Source organism: Nicotiana attenuata, unplaced genomic scaffold (assembly GCF_001879085.1).
Source record: "Nicotiana attenuata strain UT unplaced genomic scaffold, NIATTr2, whole genome shotgun sequence".
NCBI lineage: Eukaryota > Viridiplantae > Streptophyta > Magnoliopsida > Solanales > Solanaceae > Nicotiana > Nicotiana attenuata.
In genome coordinates this window covers 59,314-66,766 of record NW_017674112.1, presented here as the reverse complement: position 1 = coordinate 66,766, position 7,453 = coordinate 59,314, and positions in this window count along the sequence as shown.

Below are 7,453 nucleotides of genomic sequence, written 5' to 3'. Positions count from 1 at the left end.
GGTGCTTGGTATTTGGGGCTACGGATCTAATTGAAGTAGGGTTCTTGTGCGGCCGGAGATTTAATATAACGGAAAGGAGTCGCTTAATTAAAGAAGGATGTAGCATGACTTTGAATTGAAAGGATGTTGTCGCACACTTAAATGATGTCCACGAGGGGTAAATGGACCTGTGCAGCTGGAGAGCGAGCTTAGGCTCATGGGGTGTTATTGATGCCGTAATAATTGTACCCCGTGCGGCAGCGTTGGAAGATGCCGGAGAGAGCTTTTATAGGTGGGTTACCCAAGTGACCAGGTTAGTGTGACGACCCAGCCCGTCGTCACGTGAGTTACCGCCCCATTTTTCCCATATTATGTTTCTCTATGCTTCATTATCGGTATTTGGGGTAATCGAGTTGGATTGGTTTGGTCTTGGTAGGAGATGAGACAATTAGTCTCTCTAAGGAAAGCTTGTTTTGGAAAAGTCAACCGGAAGTTGACTAGTTGGTTAGAGGGCTCGGATGTGATTTTCGGAGATTCGGTTAGCTCCGAGGGATGATTTGTGACTTAGGAGCGTGATCGGAATTGGTTTTGGAGGTCCGGTGTAGAATTAGGCTTGAATTGGCGAAGTTAGTATTTTTGGCAAATTCCGGTTGGTAGGTGAGATTTTGATCCGATGGTCGGAATGGGATTCCGAGAGTTGCAGTAGCTCCGTTAGGTGATTTTGGATGTGTGTGCAAAATTTCAGGTCATTCGGAGATGTTTTGAGTCGAGTTTTGATCGAATGCGTATTGCGGAAGTTTTGAAGAAACTTAGGCTTGAATTCGATGTGATTTAATGGTTTTAGCGTTGTTAGACGTGTTTAGAGGATTGGAACAAGTTTGAATAATGTTTTAAGATGTGTTGGTAACTTTGGTTGAGGTCCCGGGGGCCTCGGGGGTGATTTCGGGTGGCTAACGGAAGGAATTTGAAGTTGGAAAATTGCAGGTTTGGTTGCAGCAGGTGTTTCCGCATCTGCGGAAAGGAGATCGCAGATGCGGTCTCGCAGAAGCGAGCTAGGCCTCGCAGGAGCGAAAATAGGAGCCAGGTCAGGCTCCGCAGAAGCGGGACGTTGGGTCGCTTAAGCGGTCCCGCAGATGCGAAGTTGGACCGCAGAAGCAGAAAGTCGCCTTAAGTGAAAGGTCCGCAGGAGCGGAAGTTGACCGCATAAGCAGAAGGCGCAAAAGCGGAAATTAATCCGCAGAAGCGGAAATAACTGGCAGGTTAAGTGAAAACATCTTCTTCGCGAATTTTTGAAAGAGTGACATTTTGGACTCCGAACCTTGAGAGCTTTGAGGCGATTTTGAAGAGGGATTCGAGGGCTATTATTAGGTATGAACTCTTGGACTTAGAGCTTGATTTTTTTGGTGTATAAACATGAATTTGGACTGAATAATCATGGAATCAAAGGTCAAAAATGGTGTTTTAGGGCTTGAATTTAAGAGAGTTTAAAATAGGGATTTGAGGGGTCAAATGGACCCCGATTTTGATGATTTTGATATGTACAGACTCGTGGCGAGACGAGGAATCCGGAGATGTGAATTTTGTAATTTTTCGAGAAGTGGGCCCGGGGCTCGGGTTTTGCCAACTTCGTGATTCTTGATATTTTTCGAGTCTTTTCGATTGGGTTATGACCCATTAGCCTATTGTGATATATTTCTTGTGGTTTTGATCAGATTCGACGCGTGAGGAGCTCGATTCGAGGGGAAAAGGCATAGCGAGCTAGACTTTGACCGGCTAGAGGTGAGTAATGATTTTAAATGATGTTCTGAGGGTTTGAAACCCCGGATTTGCACAACTTGGTGCTATGTTGAGATGAGACACGCGTTCCATGGCGAGCGCGGGGTCATTTACTATTGGGGACTGTGACTTGGTGCAGTCCGGATGATATTTTTCCGCGTATTAGCAATGACTTGTTGATTTTACTATGATTTGGGCTTATTGCCATATTTGGGGCTTAGTGCCGACTGTTTGAACTCTTTATGAACTATCATCACTGTTTTCCTCACTGTTTGAAATATTATTTGAACTCAGTCCATGTGATTTACACTGTTTTCTTGAACTCAGCCATATTTACTCAAACTTGGAGTTTTAAACTGATATTTGAACTATTGTTGAGCTGAGTATCATTGCTTTACTGTTGCCCGAGGGGCTGTTGACTATTTCTGGACTGATTGAGGCCGAGGGCCTTATGTGAGGGCATGATGAGTGAGGTGAGGAGGCTTTCAGGCCTCGTATTGATACTGTTCAGGCTTTCAGGCCTTGTTGATAGCGCTTGGGCTGTAGGAGCCCCTCCGGAGTCTGCACACCCACAGTGAGCGCGGGTACCCATCTAGAGTGATTAATTATTGAACAGTGGTAACAATGGCACTGCTATACGCGTTTGGTCAGGTAACAATGACTGACCAGTGGTAACAATGGCACTGTAATACGCGTTTGGTCAGGTAATAATAGCTGACCGGTCAGGTAACAATGGCTGACATACTTGAGCATACTTGTTTTATTAATTGTTTTCAAAGAGATTTTCTTCCTATATTTCACTGGTTTCTACTGTTTATTTAATGTTGCTGCTTGAGATAGCATTATTTGTGCCCTTGTGGGATTTTATGTTCTCAGTCGTTATTTAATTTTATTACTCACTGGGTCGGAGTACTCACATTACTTCCTGCACCATGTGTGCAGAGACAGGCACAGCTGAGTTCGTACCTGAGCGCCGATTTCCTTCCAGACCAGGCGGACTAGGAGAGACGAGGTAGCTGTCGACGTCCACAGCCCCATTTTCTTCCTTATCTTCTGCATATTTTATTCATCTTCAGACTATGTTTCCAGACTTGTAGTATTTTCACCAACTCTGTAGTAGCTCGTGACTTGTGATACCCCGATCATCGGGCTGAGTTTGGGATGGTTTTTCCCCGTTATGTTACGTTTATTTCCGCACTTATGATTAATCAGTATCTATGGTTTAAACCTATTATGCTAAGAAATTGTCAAAAGCAGTGTTGATTGTTCCGTTGGCTGGCCTTGTCTTCACGAGAGGCGCCATCACGACCGGGTGGGAATTGGGTCGTGACATCTAACATCAATGATATGGTAAAAAGATAAAATAGTGAAAGAAAAGAAGTTTAACAATCTGAGGCTCTGTCGCTTACGTGTCCTTATTTATCATTTGAATACTTTTTTCTCCTTTTATCTTTCCTGTTGTAACGATCCGACCGGTCGTTTCATGAGTTATAGCCCTGTTTCCCCTATTTCTGTTTCTTTATGTATTCCTCGGTTGTATTTCATCGTATCGTGTTGGTTGGTTCGGGTCCGGAGTGGTTTCGGTGTGGAATGAGACACTTAGTCTCCTATTTAGAAGTTTAAGTTGGAAAAGTCAACCGGATGTTGACTTATGTGTAAATGATCTCGGATGTGAATTCTGATGGCTTGGTTAGCTCCTTTAGGTGATTTCGGACTTGGGAGCGCGTTCGGAATGTGATTTGGAGGTCCGTGATAGATTTAGGCTTGAATTGGCGAAATTGAAAGTTTGGCATTTCTCGGTCGGCAGTGAAAATTTTGAGGGCCGGAATGGAATTTCGAAAATTGGAGTAGGTCCGTAGTGTCATTTGTGACGCGTGTGCAAAATTTCATGTCATTCGGACGAGGTTTGATAGGTTTCGGCATCGTTTGCGGAATTCGAAAGTTTAGAAGTTTTTAGGCTTGAATCCGAGGGTGATTTGGTGTTTTGATGTTGTTTTGAATGTTCCGAAGGTTCGGCTAAGTTTGAATGGTGATATGTGACTTGTTGGTATTTTAGGTTGGGGTCTCGAGGGCCTCGGGATGAATTCGGATGGTTAACGGAGGATTTGAAATTGAGATTGTGCAGCTGAAGCTGCTACTTCTGATGTTTCTGCACCTGCGGATTGGGGACCGCAGGTGTGAGGTCGCAGATGTGGTGGGGAAGCCGCAGATGCGAAACTTGACGGCCTAGAGAACCTCAGATGTGGTGAGTTTGACGCATCTGCGGGACCGCAGGTGCGGTGCCTGGGGCGCAAATGCGGTCTTGGATCTTTAAGTGAAAACCGCATGTGCGGTTGTTTGGACCGCATAACCGGTTGCACAGGTGCGTGTAAAGGGCCGTAGGTGCGAGATGCCTGGGCAGAAAGTATAAAAGGGACCCTTCGCGAATTTTGGCCATTCTTCACCATTTTTCATTCAGATTTTTGAGGCTTTTGGAGGGTTTTGAAGAGGAAATCAAGGGGATACTCATTGAGGTAAGTTATTTCAGCTTAATACTTGTGATTATGATAAATTTCAGTTGTTTAAACACGAAATTGGTTGAAATTAGGGATGAAATTGAGGTGTTAGGGCTTGGCAATTGGAGAGTTTAATTTGAGGATTTGGGGGACCATTTGATGTCGGATTTTGATGATTTTGGTATGGATAGACTTGTGAGTGAAAGGAATTTCTAGTTTTGTGATTTTTGTTGGATTCCGAGACGTGGGCCCGGGGGCGGGGTTTGGGTAAATTTCGGGATTTTGGTATAATTTGATAATTTTTCGTATGGAATTGGTTCCTTGGACTATATTGATTGCGTTGTATTGTTCTTGGTTAGATTCGGGACGTTTGGAGGCCGATTCCAGAGGCAAGGGCATCGCGGAGTAGGGGTTTGACCGGTTTGAGGTAAGTAATGATTGTAAATCTTGTCCTGAGGGTATGAAACCCCGAATTTCATATCGTTTCACTACTTTGAGGTGATGCACATGCTAGGTGACCGGCGTGTGGGCGTGCACCGTTGGAGATTGTGGGTTGGTCCGTCCCGTAGCAACTATTAAGTTGCGTATTTGACTTAAACTATATGATACTTGTGTGTTTTAGAAAGAATTGATATAAATTGGGCTGAATGCCATATTTGGGCCTCGTGCCAAAGCTGTTTGGACCCTTAGGGGCCTTTTCTTATTATCCTCTCACTGTTGTGATTTAAGATCGATACTCAGTCATGCTGTGTTTACTGATATCATAACTCAGTTTTTACTATTCCGTTTTGATGCATAAAATGATATTTTGGGCTGAGCACCCTGTTTTTACTGATAGCCCGAGTGGCTTGAGAGGTTTATGACTGACTGAGGCCGATGGCCTGTTTTTGTGAGGATATTGAGAGCATAGCACGTGAGTTGTCCGTGCAGCACGTGAGTTGTCCGTGCGAATTCTGATATTGATACTATAGCACGTGAGTTATCCGTGCAGCACGTGAGTTGTCCGTGTGGATTATAGCGCTTGGGCTGTAGGTTCCCCTCCGGAGTCTGCACACCCCCAGTGAGCACCCTGAGTGAGTGTTATGAGATATGGGCCCGAGGGGCTAGTTTTGAGTGATGTTGTGCCCGAGGGGCTGTTATGATGTTCATTACTTTTACTCTCATTTGCATTGAGTCTCTGTTGAAACTGTTGAAAAATATCTTCAATGATTTTTACTGAAAACTGGATTTAACACGAGATGATTTGACTCATACATTGATATGAAAGCATGTCGTACTTTTTGAGATTTCATGAGGTGGATTCTATGTGTTTCCTACTACTCGGTCTTTATTTACCTTTATTACTTACTAAGTTGGCGTACTCACATTACTCCCTACACCTTGTGTGCAGATCCATGGGTTGTTGGACGTACTAGCGAGCGTTGATTTTCATCCGTCGCGGATTTGTGGAGTTAGCAAAGTAGCTGCATGGCAATCGCAGCCTTGCTCTTCTCCCTCTTATCTTCCTTCAGATATTATGAGTTGTTTCCGGACTGTATTAGTCTTAGTTTGTATCAGACAGTTCTTGGTAGATGCTCATGACTTGTGACACCTTGATGTCGGGCTTTTCTTTCCGCACGTTGTTATTCAGAATGTCTTTTGAAGTTCTATTGATTAAATAGCTTATAGAAATCGCTATTTTGAAATATCGGGTTGGTTTGATACATGAGTCGGCTTGCCTATTTCCATGTTAGGCGCCATCACGACATGGTAGATTTGGATCGTTACACCTGTTTTATGCTATAATTCTTTTTGTGTACTAAAAAGTTTTAATTTCTGAACGAGCAACAAGAGGGTTGCTCTCATCAAGGTAGGTTCCAGTGAATCTGTGTAACACAAGTTGTACTGAATTTTTATTTGTACTTGAGCTCAAATATGACTACAGAAAATAATATTTTCTTTGTCAACTTATATCCGAAAACTCAGATATTTCTTTTCTTCTCTTTTTGTTCCTTTTTTTTTCTTTGCAGTGAGAACTAAGAAGCATTATTGACGTATTGGTACTTGGTAGCAGCTCCCCAATTTGGAAGAATACTATATTCTACGTAGGTACATTTTTGCTCAATTTAACCACGCGTCTCTTATATTAGATAGAAGTCTTTCCCGTTTCTTTTGGAATGTAAATTTGCCTTTATGACGGAAGAGAGTTACAAGTCCCAAATTCTTTGTCAACATGTTATCGACAGAATAATTTTCAAAACTCAAAATTTTAGAGTATTATTTTGTGTCATCTTTTAGAGGCTGAAAAAAAGTACAAATTTTGATGAGTACAAATGTAGATTCGCTAAACGGAAGGAGTCCAAGAGTGAACTGAAAGGTGGCCAGTCAAACTTGAAAAGTAGTACTCCCTCCGTTTCAATTTATGTGAACTTGTTTGACTGGGCACGGAGTTTAAGAAAAAATGAAGACTTTTGGAAATTTGTTGTCCTAAACAAGTCAAAAAGGGCCCCAGAGTATTTGTGTGGTTATAAAAGCTTCTCATTAAGGGTAGAATTATAAGTTTAAGCTAAATTGTTACCAAATTTAGAAAGGAGTCATTCTTTTTGGAACGGACCAAAAAGGAAATAGGTTCACATAAATTGGAACAGAGGGAGTAGTAACATATTTAATTATCTATGGTGTCATTGTCATCCAAGAGTTCTAAAGAAGGTCTTAGGAAAGGTGAACTAACACTTTTCTCTGATCTTTATGTGCATTTTGTTCATATTTTGTGTCATTTTAATAAGATGAGTTACTCATTTGGTTAACCCAAATTAGGACCTTCATTATAGCTCCATAACTTCTGATAGAAGTGAAGAAGGAAAAAGAGGAGATATCAATAATAGAATATCTATAACAAAGAGTAATTACCCAATTATTATTATTGTATAATTAGGGCTTTTTATTTTCTAAATTGAATGTTTATTTATTACTATAAAAAATGACATTAATTAGCATATCATTCAACTTTAGATAAATGACAAACGGTACCATCATCAAGTATATCATTCAACTTTACGTATTGAAAAACAGTACCGTCATCAATTTTAAACTTTTACATTTTCATAACTAAAACACCATCATATTTTCTTACATACTCACCTAATTTTCATTCTATAGATCAAGAAAGGCTTCATTATGCAATTCAAGCCTTCAAACTCATCGATAAGGTGTACTAAGATAAA